The following is an 18,058-nucleotide window of genomic DNA, read 5'->3' as shown; positions in this document are numbered from 1 at the left end:
ACAACATAATTTGATGTCTTTAAACAAAAGCATCCCGCCCATCTATACAAATTAGCAGATGTCCTTTGGAAACAGTTAGAAACAAAGAAATGCAGATGCGCACATCACAGACATCCAAATGAGCTGATTGCTGGGCCCTTTAAGGCCCATCTGAGCTCAGTTCCAGCCTCGAGTCTTCCTTTCAACTGGCAAATGACAGTGTCACCAAACACTGTCCTTCCATCAGTTGAGGCAGTCATGAATATACAACAGGCAAGCAAGAAGCTGGATACCTCCTGCAGTTCCACTTTGCCTAATTATCTAGGTCTTCTTTCTCCTGGAGTGGCAAACATCACACACCCAGTCAGCTGCTGGCCAGCCTCAGGCCTCATCAAAGCTTGGTTCTGCAGACACCAAGTGCAAGTAGCAAATGTCATTGTTGTTACTGGCCAAGAGAAAACAGTACCCCCACCCCTCACTTAGAAACCACCCATTGGCTGTCATTTTCAGAAGCCTCCCACACAGCCAACATATACCCACTTGGCCATAAATCAGTGGTGGCGAACCTTTGGCACTCCAGATGTTATGGACTACAATTCCCATCAGTCCCTGCAAGCATTGGCCATGCTGGCAGGGGTTGATGGGAATTGTAGTCCATAACATCTGGAGTGCCAAAGGTTCGCCACCACTGCCATAAATGCTGTCCTTTCACTGGACTCATGACCAATTGAGCAAATGAACATTCTAGCTGATGTGCCCCTCCATGTGAATGAACTCTTCATAGATCTCAACCTGAATTCCACCCTTACAAAAAGTGAAAGGAATGAAGAAGAATATTACAGGAGACAGTAAGCATCTATCCCACTCAGGACTATAAAACTTGTTTGGAAACAGGCCTCTCAAAAACAGCCCTTCAGTACAGGAGGTGGTCTTTTCCCACCACAGAAGACAGAGTACAAAGGAGAGAACGGTGCATTAAAATTCTTTCCCAAATTCTGGGGGGCAACATCAAATTAATTTACCAATTACAGGTCTCCTCAAAATTTCCCAACATATTTCATCCCAGCCTCTGGAAGAAACTTCTCCATTGACTGGTTGAAATTTGAAATCAAAAGCATCTGATTGGGCAGAATATCAAAAGCCCCCATGAAGGCAGGAATGGGTTTACCTGAAATTTGCATGGTGACTTTTTGAAATAGTCTCCAGCGGTGGGCAGGGGAGGGGAACCAGGAAAGCAACTGGGAACCAGGGTGGTGTCGTGGTTAAGAGTGTCAGAACATTATCTGGGAGACTCAGGTTTGAATCCTCACTTGTGCCATGGAAGCTGATCTGGGACCAGTCACGCTCATACCCTAACCTACCTCACATGGTTGTTGTGAAGATAAAATGGAGGAGGAAGGATGATGTAAGCTGCTTTAGATCCCCATTGGGGAGAAAGTCAAAATGTAAACGAATCCTCTTCGGAACAATCTTGCAAGATAGCTTTGATGGAGTGGGAATAACTGGTCCAAAGCTGCTATGGGAGTTTTATGGATGAGTAGGGATTTGATAAGGGAGTCCTGCTTTCAGTTCAACATTTTACATGCTACCATGGATTGGCTCTTGAGAGTTTCTGTCCAGAAAACAGGAATGAACACATATTACTAGATAGTGTCTAACTGCAAAATATGTAGCTTCCAATTCTGAACTCTGAGGACTAGAAGTATCATCAATATCTTAATCGTTATTCCAGATGTTCTTGCACCATTCATTCTAAGAGGGGGTGGGCAGCAGGAACAAAGATCTCCTTCCCTGATATTTCTAGATTTTATGCTAGACTTCACAATCCTATAAATCACATCTGCATCCACGAGCCAAGAGCAGAGAAAGCTGTACCACACAGTGTATTGACAAAAAACACACCCACAACCTTATTTATGCTGCATGTCTCCTTAAAATGCACTTGGAAGTCATCCCTTCTCCTACCTTTAGGAGGCCATAATTCACAGCAATAATTCATCTGTGCTCCCCAAAACACATATAGATTCCAGACATGGGGCTGCCCCTTTTCTTCCAGCTCCTCCCCTTCTGCACTAATGTACAATTAAGAATTGGCAAGTGACATGACAAGAACAAAGACTTGATATATGATAAAATCAAGCCCTTTTGCAGGAGCAAGAGCAGCACGGGCAGGCAGACACGAGTCTCCATAGCCGTAGAAAGGGCCGAGACGTCATGTGGGTAGGCAGAAACCCAGGAAAGCAGGCAGATGGCAGTCAAACAGGAAGGGGAAAAAACCAGGGTGGCTAAGATGGTGCACTCCCCAGACTTATCTTGTGATTCTGACAAAGCGACCTTTGCTTACACTTGGCCTAATTTGTAGAGTTTGTTTTCTATAATAATACTTTTCTTCTTTGAAACTGTTTGGGATTTTCAGGAGGAAGGACCAGACATCTGTCAGGTATGCAGACTGGTTTGTACAGATTCCCCTGGGAAGGCAGCTTGGTCAGTGCATGGATGATCTGATTGGGGCCGGGCATTATATCTGGCTGTTCTATGCCATACAGTCCCCAACTTTAAAAGCTGAGATCTCACAATTGTTGCTCTCACTTTCTGCTGCTTCAGGGGGTGGGGGGACATACAGAAATGAAGACCATGAGGCTAAGACCAACACTGAACCTCAAAGGGACTTAAACAGAATAATTCAACCAATAAGACCTCAATCAGAGTAGTGGGTTTAATTTGAGGTGCATCATTTCAAGGAGGCTGTGTTACACTGGAAAGAATTATGAAGGGGAGAGGGCACAAGGTCACAGAGCTGCTGTCAGCACAAGCACACTGAACTGGCTGACATTACGGGTATTTAATCTTTTTGGCCTGACCTGGATGGCCTAGACCAGGGGTCTGCAAACTGTGGCTCTCCAGGTGTTCACGGACTACAAATCCCATCAGCCAATTGGCCATGCTGGCAGGGGCTAATGGGATTTGTAGTCTGTGAACATCTGGAGAGCCACAGGTTGCAGACCCCTGGCCTAGACTAGCCTGATCTCATAAGTAGGATCAGCCCTGGTCAGCACTGGGATCGGAGACCACCAAGGAACATGTTGTGATGCAGAAGAAGGCAACAGCAAACTATCTCCATTAAGTCTCTTTCCTCGAAAACCCTACTGTGTAGCCAGCTGCGACTTGAGGGCGCTTTACATGCAATCTTATAGGGAAGTGCCAAGAAGGTTCAAATCCAAAATCGTCAAAAGCACAATTATATTTAGATTATTTGTATACCATCTTTTAAACTTTCTTTCTGAGGCGGTTTAAGAATATCTAAGAGCCATACGGTACTACTGCAACCGACACACAAGCATATATCCCAGGAACAAAAACAGACATAAAAAAACCTCCCAGCAGAAGGAGGCTGTGGATGTTCTACTCACAGAAGTCAGAGGAACCCAAATATCCAAACTGTTTGACTGCATTTAAGAATCCAGAATGTGGACAGTTGCAAGGAAGAACTGAGCATGTACAGTCACATGTGGCTTTCCCATAGCTCCCGCCTCTGGCTTCATTCTACAAAGATGCCAAATCTAACTTATAAAGCAATTTTAAAAATTATGACAACATTTTGAGTCTACCTCATCTGTGTATCCTGTGACAGCATAATTATGTGTCCATTAACAGCTGCTGAACTGTCCAGACTCAGATTAATTTGTGCACAGGCCCATGGGAAGAGTAGGGGTTTGCGGGGGGGGCATGCTCCCACCCACCCCTGGGGGTATGGCCACACCTCCCCAAGCCCCGCCTACAGCCTCAGTATCTTATAAAAGCAGCTCTTCGAGGCCAGGGACGGCAGACCCCCTGCCCCACCTGCCTGCCCCCCCACTCCCCCTGCCGGCAGTCCCTTCTGCCCTCCCCGACGTGCAGAAGCGTAGCTATGGAAAATGGAGCCCAGTGCAAAATCTGAGTTTTGGGCACCCCCCCCCCTGCCCCAATGGGCGGCTGCTGTGATGGTGGAATCCACCCCCAAACAACATCACTTTCAATGGTATTTAAACTAGGGAGCCCAGATTCTCCTTTTAAATCCACCTTAAGGAGAGAATCTGGGGTCCCCAGTTAAAACAACATGAAAAGTGATGCTATTTTGAGGTGGATTATCCCCCACCCTGAAACAGCATCACTTTCAATGTTTAAACTGGGGACCTCAGATTCTCCCTTGGTCCATGCCGAAGGGGGTGAATTTAAAAGGAGAATCTGGGGAAATTTGGGGGCTGCCTGTTGTCAGGGGTGCAATTGTTTAGCTAGCAGCACCAAACTTTCAGGGTATCTTTAAGAGACTCTCCTGATGATACCACCCAGGTTTGGTGAAGTCTGGTTCAGGGGGTCCAAAGTTATGGACCCTCAAAGGTGTAGCCCCCATGTTCTATTAGCTCCCAATGGGGAGGGGCGTGCAAAACTCAGATTTTGCATGGGGCTCCATTTTCCCTAGATATGCCTCTGCCCGGAGGGAGGGCAGAAGGGGCTGCCGACTGGGAACCCAGCCGGTGGGAGGGGCGGGGCGGGGAGTCTGCTGTCCCTGGCCTCGGAGAGCCACTTTTATAAGCACTGAGGTGGGGGCGGGGCTTGGGGAGGCTCCCCCCCCCCCGAACCCACCCCATAAAAAATCTATACCTACGTCACTGTGCAGAAGGCAGATAACATGGGGACACATTTTTAGAATATGCATGACTGTACACACATACAAAAACAAAACACACACACACAGTGTCCACTTCTGCAATTTTCTGCTGAAAAGTCAGCTTGGTTCAGGAAGCAACCTGTCCAGTAATTCAGAGGAGGATCAGTGGCTCAACGGTAGAACATCTGCTTGGCATGCAGAAGTTCCTAGGTTCAATCCCCAGGGTTTCCAGATTTAAAAAATCAGGCAATGGGGGATGTGAAAGACCTCAGCCTGAGAACCTGGACAGCGGCTGCCAGTCTGACCAGGCAGTACTGAATCTGATAGACCAACGGCCTGATTCAGTAGAAGGCAGCTGCCATGTGTCCATGTGTAATTAGGTGCAATATGTTCACAGGCCTATCAAAGATCAGTATGCAGAAGTAGGATTATCTGCCAATAAAAAAGGCATTCATCAGGACAGACATTTTCATCTCTAAGACACAGAACTCAAACTGCACCCTTCAGCATGGAAGCCAATTTTAAATTTGTTACTCCATATGATTACATTTCTTGGCTACTATATGCTCATATGGCCTATGCTTGCTTGGTCTATTTTCCACTCCTTTCTAAGAAGATGGTTTTATATTTACTCGTACTTGCATAATGTAGTGGTTCAGAGCAGTGGACTCTAATCTGGAGAACCGGGTTTGATTCCCCACTCGTCCACATGAGGGGTGCAGTCTTATCTGGTGAACCAGATTTGTTTCCCCTTTCCTGCTGGGTGACCTTGGGCTAGTCATAGTTCTTTGGAACTCCTTCTGCCCCATCTACTTCACAAGCTGTCTCTTGTGTGGGGAGGAAGGGAAAGCTGTTTGTAAGCCCCCTCAAGTCTCCTTACAGGAGAGAAAGGAGGCTATAAATCCAAACTCTTCTATCTTCTATTGATTAAGAATACATAAAAATGAACTAGAACTGATCTCAAACTATTCTTTGTTTGCCCAAACTTTTGGTTGGTTGAGCCAAGGTGTCTAACACTCCCCCTGAAAATGTTTCCTTATTCATTTCATGCAGATAACGCTAATGTGTTACAATGTGATATCATCCTGTTTACTATGTGAACACTGATTGGATAGCATAGGTATAGCTGCCCCGGGTGCCCCCATGGGAGTCACGGGGGGGGGGGGGCGGCAGAAAAATCGCCTCCACACTTCCGGGAAGGAGGAGGGGCGTGGCTGGGTCTTGGCATGCGCACGTCATGCTGAGACCCAGCCACGCCCCTCCTCCTTTCCAGAAGTTTCTGGGCCTCGCCCCCTCACGTTGCCCCCACACACATCCCCCCTCTCACCACCCACACTTACCTGAGTTCAGTCGGCAGCAAAAAGCAGCTGGCTGAAAAAGTAGCCTGGTGGGAACTACACTTCCCAGGAGACCTTGCGAGCGAGTTGGGCTCGCAAGGTCTCCTGGGGAGTGTTGTTCCAACAGACTGCTTTTTGTAACTGGCTAAACTCAGGGAAGGGGGGGGGGCAGCACCCAGGCACCATTTTGCCCTGGGCGCCGCCAACCCCCCCCCCCCCCCCGGCCCCACGTCACTGTTGGATAGGATCATGTGACAAACCCAGGGAAGAGAAAGCAGCAATCGGGGGAAATGGTGCTAAGGAGAAATTGCCATTCCAAACTTGCCAATGGAGCAACTTCCAACCAGCTTAACTCTTGGGTCACTGAAGATATCCAGATGCCAGCAACGGAGTGCTGAGCAGTGCATCATTCAAACCCTCCAACCCTCACCCAACAGGAGTTAATATATCCAGAAACGGGTGGGCAGAAGAGCTGTTTTCCAGATGCATAAACATAACATTAATTCTACAAAGGGAGGGAATGACTATACACACACTAAATATTTTGGTAAGGACAATATTGAAGGACATTTTTTTTTCCAAACTGGAAGATCAAATGTGAGGAACACTGGCTGCAGCCCCAAGCTCTCTAAAATGGAAAAAAATGTACACAGCACAGCCCAGTAAGGGATCATGGAGCCTTTAGCAGAAGACTACCACACTGTAAGAACTGAACTAAACATGATTATCACCCCAAAGAAATCTGCAAATGTGTTAAATACTGTTCTCGAATTCAGAAAACCGTAGCCCATTCACTCCGGCGGTTGTTGTATGCTCTATAACTTAAGAAAATTAGGTTTTACAGCACACACACCAACTCTCCTTTAAAATAAACTTATGAGATTAAAAAAATGATTGTGAAGCAACCATTTCCTTAGCAAAACAATGGAGCAAGAGAATGTCTTCCCAGAGAGCGCTTCGACAAGTTTATTTTTCAAAAGCTTCCCTGAAGAAACGGAGGCAAACCAAAAAGCAAGCTCTCCAGGGCTAACCGGGTCGCAGATCTGCAGGAGTGTATTCAAAGCAACACTCTGCCTTCGATAATTTAGAGACAGCCACGATAACCAGTATTGGTACATGACAGTCATATGAAATAATAAACCTTGCTAGCTATAAACATTACCAAATTCTGACACTATTGATTTATTATGTCTAACAGTGACATCAAAACCGAACAACTGACAGAAACAATGTTACAGCTTTAAGAGCAGTTTGTCAACGATTAATTCTGCCAAACGGGGTTTAGTTTTTATGCCGGGGACTGCTTGTCTAGCAGTTGTCAATCCAAGCAAAAATTACTACTGCCACGCGTCTGCTCAAGCCAGCCTGAGGCGCCTCTCGCCTAGCCCTCATTACCCCTAACCACTACAAATACAGATGCAAGGACAGTCCCTTTTTTCTAATATGCATGTTATGCAAATTATTAATTGGGCTCACGCTAGAGGCCTTCGCTGATGCCCAGACTGGAGTCAGGGACAGCATCATGCAGCATTTTGAGCCTGACCTGTGACAGAAATAAACTGGGCTGAGGCGCAATGTTTTCTACGGCTCTGCTCCGAGATGTTGCTTCTTCTTTAGAACAGCATCCCTGGAAGACTCCAAGACCGGCTGAGCTCCGCACTGGCGATCTGCAACTCTAGCCAAAACCACATTCATCCAACCCTTTTGCCATCACTAATGCCTTCACCACACGGCTCTTCACAACAGATGGCACTGTCTCGAACACACAATCATGCTGGTTCCGCCGCTGCCGCCGGCACACTCCGGCATGTCTTCCCCTCCCTCCCCTCTTCCTTCCCACATATTTTTATGGCCCTTCCTCTTCCAGCAGGACTGTTGTTTTTGTCCTATTTATATTACACTGTCAATAAAAAGTGTATGACACAATATTATATGCTGTAAATTTGTTTGATTCCCCCCCTCCCCACCTTAAATCAAATAGATTTAAACCCGCAAAAGATAGAGAGGGTAAAGCTATAAGGCTTTTCCAATTAAAATTTACAGCAGACAATGTTGTAAATTTTATACAGTTGTAATGCTTGCTGCAGTTGTACCAAAATGGGAACTATTGATCAGTCTGATTTCCCAGGATGGGGTGGGGGGAGAGAGAGAGAGAGAATACAAGGTAATACACAAAGAAACACACACATTTTTTTAAAAAACCTACACAACTTTCATTTGCCGGGCCTTCCTTTATACTTTACTGCCCTCATTTGGTTCCTGATGCATCTCTCTAAACAGCTGAAACAAGGTCATCACAGCCTCTACCCAGAAGGGCAGCGCTGGGCTCCAGAGGAAGCCGACACACAAAGCCTCCTGCCTCGCTGCTCTTTCAGAAGGCCGCGTCCTGCAGCATTTCCTGGGAGGATTACTCTGTGGCATTCAAAGCACCCCGGAACAAAACACAGGCTCCTAAACCTTCCTCATTCACAAGGTACACGGGCATCAGCTCTCCATCAGGTTCCCTGGAGGCAGTGTTAAGTCATAATGGAAGCCCAACCAGCTTAAAAAAACAACAACCCAGATCTCTTAAGGTCATCTAGCTTACCCTTTCGTCTTAAGGAAAAGAAAGTGAAGGACGCCACAGAGTTAACTGGTAGTGTAGATGTATTTAATTTGTTGTTTTATTTGTTCAGACATCACTTTGCTTTCTCCAAAATTAACTCAAGGTGGTTTAATTAGCGGAGGGCAGGGGCTTAAGTCATACATGGAAACTAAGCACTTGTTCAGAAAGCCGGGAGTAACTGCAACATTTGAAGAGACTCTGGCTAGAATCCCAACGCCACTTACCTGGGAGTAAATTCCCCTGAATAAAATCGGATTAGCTTCTGATAAAACAGGCAAAAGACTGCACTCCCTTCCTGGAATTCAAGAGGGTAGAGCCTGAACAGATTTTCTTCTTTCTAAACCCCACCATCCACACAGTTTCTTTGATTTCCATCTTTGCCCACCAATGAGTGTGTGCGTGCGTGCGTGCGTGCGTGCGTGCGTGCGTGCGTGCGTGCGTGCGTGCGTGCGTGCATGTGTTAGTGGAAATAAGAAAAGGCAGCTGCTTTGGGGGGGATAGTGGAATAAGAGTCAATTTACTTTTACATGTTCCCATTTTTTGACCATCTTTTGGTAGTTTAGATTTTGTGACTGACATTTCTGCCTCTCTTTGAACTGCTCTTTGACAGGGCCCCAACATTGCAAAAGAAGGCAACGGGGAACCCCTGAGCCACCTAAATAAGACCCAGGCTGGGAATCTGTTCCTACTTTTCTGCAGGTAACTTGAAGCCTAGGCTTGGCCTGAGGCACAAAGCAAAAGACAACTGGTGGGTAGCTTTTAGCCTGTAGCTTGTAGCTTTTGTGTGGACCAGCAGCAGCCTGGAGCATCCTCTTGGCTCATAACCTGTTTTAAGGTTTGATTTGGGGGCTTTCTGAGTTTCATGTTTATGTTAAAAATTTCTGTCAATATGTATTTTATTTGGAGTCTCACTGAATCTGCAGCATGGGAGGAAAAAGAAAAATATTGGAATCAGTAAACATACTTTCCCTCTATTTCCCGGAAGTACCTGATCCGATAGGAAGAGGATGACACTGGTTCCAGTGAATGACACAACCACTTTTTGAGCAAACACCCCACCTGCAGACTTTTCTCTCGCTCTTCTTCTGCACATGCATCCAATGGCCATTAATTTACTACATGGCTCAAAATGTCGAAAGGTGCAATGAAAAGCAAAACTCATATTCTAGACAAGAAAACCAAATCAGAGGAACTGTGAACAAAAGACAGTTTCCAATGTAAACATAAATGTGGACTATTTGATTAAAAATAAATTCTGTCTGCACTAATCTGTTTGTGTATTTTTACCAACAAGGTTACACTACAGGCACAAGTGTCAAAGAGCACACAGACCTCTGAACTGCGGGAATGGGGTGGGGGTGGGGGATCAGTAGATGACCGCAACATGGAGGGATCAAAGGGTGAAGACTGACATTTGTGGGAAGGGGATCTATGAAGGGTGGAATCGTTCTGTCTTATCACTGGAAACCCCAAAATGCTGCTGCTGTTACAAAGCCTCTACAATACAGCACTTTGAATAGATTATTGCAGTAATCCTCACAGTCCTATAAGGTAGCCCATTATATAAAACAGTAGTTCTCAACCTGAAGGTCGGGACCCCTTTGGGGGTCGAACGACCCTTTCACAGGAGTCACCTAAGACTCTCTGCATCAGTGTTCTCCATCAGTAAAATGGATAAATGTTAGGGTTGGGGGTCACCACAACATGAGGAACTGTATTAAAGGGTCACGGCATTAGGAAGGTTGAGAACCACTGCTATTAAACCATATTGTGGGAAAGGTCACAGAACATCCAGAGGTGAGATATAAACTAGCAGCTCCCCAGCCAAATTCAGTCAGTAACTCTAGCTACCGAACCTTTAGGAGACGCTGCATTTTTATTGGGGGGGGGGGGGGGGGGGTTGTCAAAGGCCATGAGAATCAGAAACCTGGTTTGTTATTCAAATGAAACATGGGATCCTCAGGAATCTGATGGCAAAGGATTCCACAATTCACAGCATGACGGCAGCCATATGGTAAACCAATGCCCTTGGCAGTATGCCTAAAGAGCAAAGGCATCCTGGAAAACGCTCAGTGCCCATCATTAAATAAGCGATGCTCCTGGAAACCAAAATGTCCATGTATATATACGAGCATATATAAAAGCATATTTAAAACAAAAAACAACAACACGAGCTGTTGTTAAGCTGAAAGGAGATACGCTGCCAGACAATGGGTGCAGCCAATAACAAGAAAAAGATAACGAAAGGATCCCGGCATCTGGCACAAAATGCACTTTGCTGTAAACTGAATAGCAGTTTCCAAAACTGCTCCAAGCATCGCTCCTTTGCCAAGGCAGTAAACAGCTTTTATCAGCAATAATGATGGCATAATCCCAGCTAAAAAGGAAAGTAACATATGGCAGAAGCCCTACAAATACCATCCCGACAAAGTAGGGGGCATTTTTATTACGGCGTCCACTTGCAGGGAAAAACCTGCCAGATGACTTCTCTCTCTTCTCTTCCCCTCCCTCCTTTTTTTTTTCTAAACAGGTTATCATCTTCGCTGTTTGAGCTGAATGTGGCATTAGGGAGTTTTAAACTAATGAGTTCATTTTCCTAGGAGGAGGGAAAAAAGAGAGGGTAGAGAGGAAGATTTTCCCCAGATCTGACAGATGACAAGGAAATCGACACAGCCTTGTGAGATACATGGGTGTGTTTGTGAAGGTTTAACATTGTACTTTTTGAAGAACACTGTCTAATATTCAGTCCTGAATTCTAGACTAAACAGTACTTCTTAGGTACATAGGACATTATTTATTTTTAAAGTAAATTATTTATTTATAAAGAAAAAGACTGAGTGTTAACGTATCCAAAAAACCCCACAAGGACTAACTTTATGTAGATGTGGCTGAATGCAGGGTGCCCAGTCTCAGCCACATTTTCAGCAAGAACAAACTCTGAAAACTTTGCACCACTAAAAAGGCCCATCTTCCAGTTTTCCAACAGAACGACAAATTATAACATGTCCAAATCATACTTTTTATCATCGACACCCCAAAATTTATCTCCCAGATATTTATCAAAATTTATCTCCCAGATATTTATCAAAATTTATCTCCCAGATATTTATCAAAATTTATCTCCCAGATATTTATCAAAATTTATCTCCCAGATATTTATCAAAATTTATCTCCCAGATTTATCTCCCAGAGAGCCAGCGTGGTGCAGTGGTTAAGAGCAGGTGCACTCTAATCTGGAGGACCGGGTTTGATTCCCTGCTCTGCCACTTGAGCGGTGGAGGCTTATCTAGGGAACCAGATTAGCCTGTGCACTCCAACACATGCCAGCTGGGTGACCTTGGGCTAGTCACAGTTCTTCGGAGCTCTCTCAGCCCCACCCACCTCATGGGGTGTTTGTTGTTGTGAGGGGAGAAGGGAGAGGAGATTGTAAGCCCCTTTGAGTCTCCTTAACAGGAGAGAAAGGGGGGATATAAATCCAAACTCCTCCTCCTCCTCTTCTTCTTCCTTCAAATGCTCTCTCCTACTGTTTTCATCACCACTTAATTTGCACGCTCATCAGATTACGATTAACGTACTGAATATTCACACCATGATTTAGCCCTACACGTTTGTCATGATTTTCAAACATACGGCACAAGCCTTTATTTACCCCACATAAATCCGTTTTGCTGGCTGCTGGCTGGACTGGGGTGGGGTGGGGAGGTGGGAGAGAGAAGGCAGAACATGTGCTAATCTCCCCTCTCCCTTGATGTCTTTACCTATAAATATTTTTTTTCAGACTGAAAAATGTATCTAAGAGCTGCACTTGCTGATGTGCGCTGCAGTTTACCACGGCGTCTATATTTTGTTGTCAGTTTTTACAGTATCTTCCTTCATTAAACCTATCAAGTTTTTCTTTTGATCATGCAACCAAGGCCAGAAGACAGATATCTTCCTGGAACAGAGCAGTCTGCCAAGTCTTTCTCAAGACCAGCTTTAACCTCCCTATTGATTTTTTCAACACTGCAGCCATTCATTGTTTGTGACATTTGGCTGTCGGCTCTTTAACACCCTTCAACCAAATCAATTTCATATTTTTGTCAATGCCCTGCAAGGAGGGGGATGAGCAAAATGGGAAGAGACTTTAGCATGATTTAGAATGTTGATTTTGGTGCAACAGTTTGTTTTCTTTGTGTGTGTGTGTGTGTGTGTGTGTGTTTATAAGCCTCACAAAGTTAATGCAGCATATTGAAGGGGGAGAAGAGAGAAGCTCCTTGGAAAATAATGTTACGCACATCTGAGATCTGATTATTAATTTAAGAGAGGCGATGTTTCAAGCAAAATCATAGTCCAACTGCATTGAAGTCTAACACACAGAGCTGTTCACAGACTTGTTCAAGTGTTTCAAACCAACACAAGAATTAAAAAGGAAGCATGGCAAAACTTTGTTTGTGCGGGGGGTGGGGGGGGGTGGGCGGAGTAAGGGTAAGAAGAGACTCCCAAAAATGCAGTACCATGCACTTTCTCTACTCTGGTATTGCAACCTAGGTCATAATTTCAGAGACAAGTTAGGTGTAGTGAATAAAACATAAGAAGTGATGACCTGGGACTACTTACAACAATGTTACGTCCAGAGGTGGGATCCAACCAGTTCTCACCACTTCTCTAGAAGTGGTTACTATTTTTTTCTGAATGCCGAGAAGGGGTTACTAAAGCAACCTCCCTGCCCAATAGGGACTGGAGGTGCGTGTGTGTGGCGGCCCCACTGTTTGAATCCCACCACCATCGGAACCTGTTATTAAAATTTTTGGATCCCACCACTGGTTACGTCCTGATTCAAAGTGGATCCCACAAGGAACAGTGTCCCACCACTGTTTCCTCTTTCTTCAATTAAGACAACGCACAAAGATGCATTCCCATGATACAGACTGGAAATAAAGGTGGATCCCAGGTCTGACTGAATACCAGTGGATTATAAAGCATCCTGTTCAAATGCAGCAATCCTAGATTCAAATCCTCACTCAGTTAAAAAGCTGACTGGCTGGGGTTGGCCAAATCATTACACACAATTCTACTGAATGGATTCCAGCATTTACGAGGAGTGGTCTGAGCCGGTTCAGTTTCTGGATCAGAAACCGCTGAAGAGCACTGTAAGCAACCATCTCAGGTGAAGCATCTGAGGGGCTCATTTAAAAAAATGAATAAATACATATATGCTGCTACCTCTTGGGGTTGTTGTGAGGATTACACACCCTTGGCAACAAAGCACAGCTTTGCAAAAAAAAATAGCTCCTAAGCCAGTGGTGGCAAACCTATGGCACGGGTGCCAGAGGTGGCACTCAGAGCCCTCTCTGTGGGCACGCGTGCACAGAGTTCGTCATCTGGGGGGGAAATCACACACACACCCCACATACACACATCTAGGCTGGCCTGGGCTGCTGGACTTGATGTGCGTGCACCTCAGCGAGCAGGGAGGACTCAGTTGGCGGGCCTGTGCTCCAGGTGGCTGCTACCGGGTGGGGGGGGGGGGGCAGAGGCGGCAGAGATGCTAGAAAGGCGCAGAGTGGTGCATGTGGGACTTGCTGGAGGCTGCAGGAGGCTGCAGGAGGCTGGCCCCTGCTCGAGGGGGTTATTCAGGTTAAATTGCAGTATTGGCACTTGGTGGGTTTTGGGTTGCAATTTGGGCGATCGGTCTTGAAAAGGTTCGCCATCACTGTCCTACGAACTAGGAAGGCACCCTGTGGTGCACAGCTGTAAACTGCGGTACTGAAGTCAAAGTCCTGCTGATGACCTGAGAAGCTGGTTTCTGGCAGCCGACTCAGGGTGGACTCAGTCTTCCATCCTTCCAAAGTCAGTAAAATGAGCACCTGGCTTGCTGGGGGTAAAGTGTAGATGACTGGGAGGGCAATGACAAACCACCTATAAACATAAACTGCCCAGAAAATGTCATGATACGATTTCAACCCACTTGCACAGGGGACTATAGTTACCTTTTAAAATACTAAGATAGGCTTACCACGTTAAAGTTGACTTATGGTGACCCCATAGGGCATAGGCTTTCAAGGCAAGAGACACCAGGAGGTGGTTTGCCATTGCCTGCCTCCATGGGGGCTGAGAGAGTTTTGAGAGAACTGACTGGTCCAAGGTCAGCCAGAAGGCCTCATGTGGAGGAGCGGGTATTTGAACCGGGTTCTCCAGGGCCCCTTCCGCACATGCAAAATAATGCGTTTTCAAACCACTTTCACAACTGTTTGCAAGTGGATTTTGCTATTCTGCACAGCTTCAAAGAGCACTGAAAGCAGTTTGAAAGTGCATTATTCTGCATGTGCGGAATGAGCCCAGATCAGAGTCTGCCACTCTAAATCACTACACCATCCTAGCTCCCATAAGTTCCCGTTCCAGGCTGTATAGTGCCGGGCAGTTATATCACCACAACTATGGCATGGGTGAGCTTCATCAGCAGAACTGTCTGAGCTGTTTTACAGCAGCAGCAGCAGCTGCAACTACACAGGGTGGTGCAGGAGGCAAGATATTTAAAAAAAAAAAACCCAAGAGAGGCAGCTGTGTCACTATTGCCCTTCCTCCTTGAGGGTGTGGAACATCTTTAAAAAGTTAAAAACCAAGAAGATAGCTAAAGCCCCTTTTAATCTATTATCAAAAAGTTCCCCTAAAAAAAGAAACCACATCATAAGAGTCTTAAGAGTGCAGAAAAGTTAGCATGCCAAGAGGAAAAGTAATCCTGCTCACACACACACACAGACACACAGAGTGCTCATTGTTAGTTCTTAGCTATGCAGATGAGATGCCAAATCCTCTACTCACCCTTGTCAACAGACAGGGATTCATTGCCCTTAATTGCATTTCTCAACCCAACAAAGAAGTCAACGTGAATAGAGGCAGAATATCGTTCTAACCAGTGTTTCCCAAGCAAGCACTATCTCACCTTCAACTAATCTGTTTCATGAGACTAATGGGAAAGGGTGGAAAATCATCTGCTGGTAGCACAAAAAAATGTGTATAAATCCACTGCTTGTAAAACACAAGGATGCATTATTTGATGGCACTGAATCACACGGCCTTCTCAAAACGCTGAGGTTGTAAAAGTGACTAAATCCGGTCACCCAATGGGGCAGTGACTTATTTACCAACCCAACCATTTTCTCTTGCTAACCTGGGGCATAAAATTCTCCTAGAGCACTCACAAAGTGCCACTAATTTAGTCCTTGAATTTCAGCCCCAGCTAAGAATCTGCTTCCCACAAAACGATCCAAACCCTCAAGAGAAAGGAAATAGTATATTTGCCTATGTTCATGCACTGTCTGTCTAGATCTATCCTGTAAGTTCCTTGGAGGGAGGGATCTGTCACATGCTACTTGGTTTAATTTTATGTATACAGTAGTGTCTGTATACAGGAGCAGCAGCGGCGTAGTGGTTAAGAGCAGGTGTACTCTAATCTGGAGGAACCGGGTTTGATTCCCTGCTCTGCCACTTGAGCTGTGGAGGCTTATCTGGGGAATTCAGATTAGCCTGTACATTCCAACACACAGCAGCTGGGTGACCTTGGGCTAGTCACAGTTCTTCTGAGCTCTCTCAGCCCCACCTACCTCACAGGGTGTTTGTTGTGAGGGGGGAAGGGAAAGGAGTCTGTAAGCCCATTTGAGTCTCCTTACAGGAGAGAAAGGGAGGATATAAATCCAACTCTTCTTCTTAATTTAAATGAAAAAACCCCTAGCAGGTTAACATGGAGTCTGTGCTAAAATATTCAGTACAGGTTCAGAACACTCGAGCAGCCACCGTGCATAGTGAAAAATGGTATACTAGTCACAAGCATACATAAAAATAAAATGCAGCACACAGTGTTGTAGGATTCCCCAGTGTGACCCCTGAAGAACAGCAAAAGCAATTTCAAAGCAAAAGGAGTACCTGCTCTGGAGTTCACAACAAGTATTTCTGCCAAGAATTATATTCATAACACAAATACATGATGGTGTTTAAGATGCACATCAATTAGCCCCAAAATTTATGAGGCAGTAAATATGACAAAGAACTCTACAGGATTAGAGCAGGTTCATCAAAGTGAGAGCTTGGTGTGACTAAAACCTGTGCTGGGCACCATGATCCAGCTGTTAAGTACATAAAGCAATAATGAAGAAAACACCATGTCTGAGCAAACTCCCAGTCAATGCAAGTCAGCTCCACACAGAAGGAAAGAGATACGCAGCAAGTTTTCATGTCTTTGCCGTCTAAAAATAAGCATCTTACTTACCCAGTTTCTGGTTTTCAGCAATGAGCAGATCCAGCAGAGACTGACTTAAGTTCCTTCTTGCTCCTAATCCTCAAGTCAGTCAGATCTGGAAGACTGGGTGGCAGCAGCTGGCTCCTTCTCCTTACCAACCACAAAACAGGACTCAACCCACACAACCATGTCTTCAGAACATAGGATAGCTCAGGTTTAAAGGATCACAAGGAGAAAATTTCTTGCCCTCTCGGGCCCTTTCTGCCTAGCCAGGCTCAGTGGAGCGAGGTCCTACCTCCACCTCCGCTTCACACCATGAACCGGAAGAGAAGACAGCTGACAAAGTGTTAGGTCTAGCTCAAGACAGAAAACCAGCCACCTCCTAAAACTCACCTTTCCTTGCCTGCCTAGGCGTCCAGGATGACCTCCGCCACCCCTGTGCCACTCTGCTGAGCAGGTGTGGGGCTTCCCCAACACACCCTTGCGCTTGCCCCAACAACAAGGAATATTTCACACTTGACCTTCGAAAGGCATGAATGGAGTGCGAGAATTCTGTGTTTCACTGGTATTTAGGTTACATAGTGCCTTTATTTTCCCCCATTTGATTTTAAACATGAAGGAAGACCAGAAATGTTATCAAAGCTTAATAGCGAAAAGGGCACACCCGCAAAAGACCCAAATCTTTTTTTTAAAAAAAAAAAAACCCCACATACGCCCCAAACGAAAACCCTTAACAGCAAATTAGCTCCTTCACAATTATTTCCAGTGGTTTGCCTTCTTCCTAGGTAGCAAGAAAGAGAACAGCCCCAAGAAAGGGAGCCTTTCCCCAGCTAGCACTACAGAACAGCTGACAGAAGCTGTCCTCAAATTGCTGGGAAGCAGCAGCTGTGCCCTCTCATCAAAATACATTTAGTGATTTTAAAAACACCATTTCGATGGCTTGCTGAGCCTGGCGTCCCCTTCAGAGCCAGGCAGCAGGAGTGAGCTGGGGCATTTGGGGGAATGGGAGAGGAAAGCAGACCTCACTCTTGTCGAAGGCTTTCACGGCTGGATTCAACTGGTTCTGGTGGGTTTTCCGGGCTGTGTGACCGTGGTCTGGTAGATCTTGTTCCTATCGTTTCGCCTGCATCTGTGGCTGGCATCTTCAGAGGTGTATCACAGAGGGACACAGTGTGCAACAGACTTCCCTCTGTGATACATCTCTGAAGATGGCAGCCACAGATGCAGGCGAAACATTAGGAACAAAATCCACCAGGCCACGGCCACACAGCCCG

The 18,058-nt window shown here is 45.7% G+C and overlaps 1 protein-coding gene across 5 annotated transcripts in view; it reads right to left on the bottom strand.

Moving 5' to 3' along the window:
* Nucleotides 1-18,058, bottom strand: part of PBX3 (PBX homeobox 3) — a 216,832-nt gene that overhangs the window by 112,385 nt on the left and 86,389 nt on the right. Inside the window, exon 1 of one of the 5 annotated variants that reach the window (XM_048512556.1) lies at nucleotides 16,815-16,833. The exons of the other annotated variants lie outside the window; for them this stretch is intronic. The gene's annotated coding sequence lies outside the window, so the exon portion shown is untranslated. Of the gene's footprint in view, nucleotides 1-16,814; nucleotides 16,834-18,058 lie in introns of those variants that run through there. 5 annotated transcript variants of the gene reach the window in all.

This window comes from Sphaerodactylus townsendi, linkage group LG12 (assembly GCF_021028975.2).
Source record: "Sphaerodactylus townsendi isolate TG3544 linkage group LG12, MPM_Stown_v2.3, whole genome shotgun sequence".
Taxonomy (NCBI): domain Eukaryota; kingdom Metazoa; phylum Chordata; class Lepidosauria; order Squamata; family Sphaerodactylidae; genus Sphaerodactylus; species Sphaerodactylus townsendi.
The sequence above is the reverse complement of the archived record's forward strand: the minus strand, read 5'-3'. Positions and strand labels throughout refer to the sequence as shown.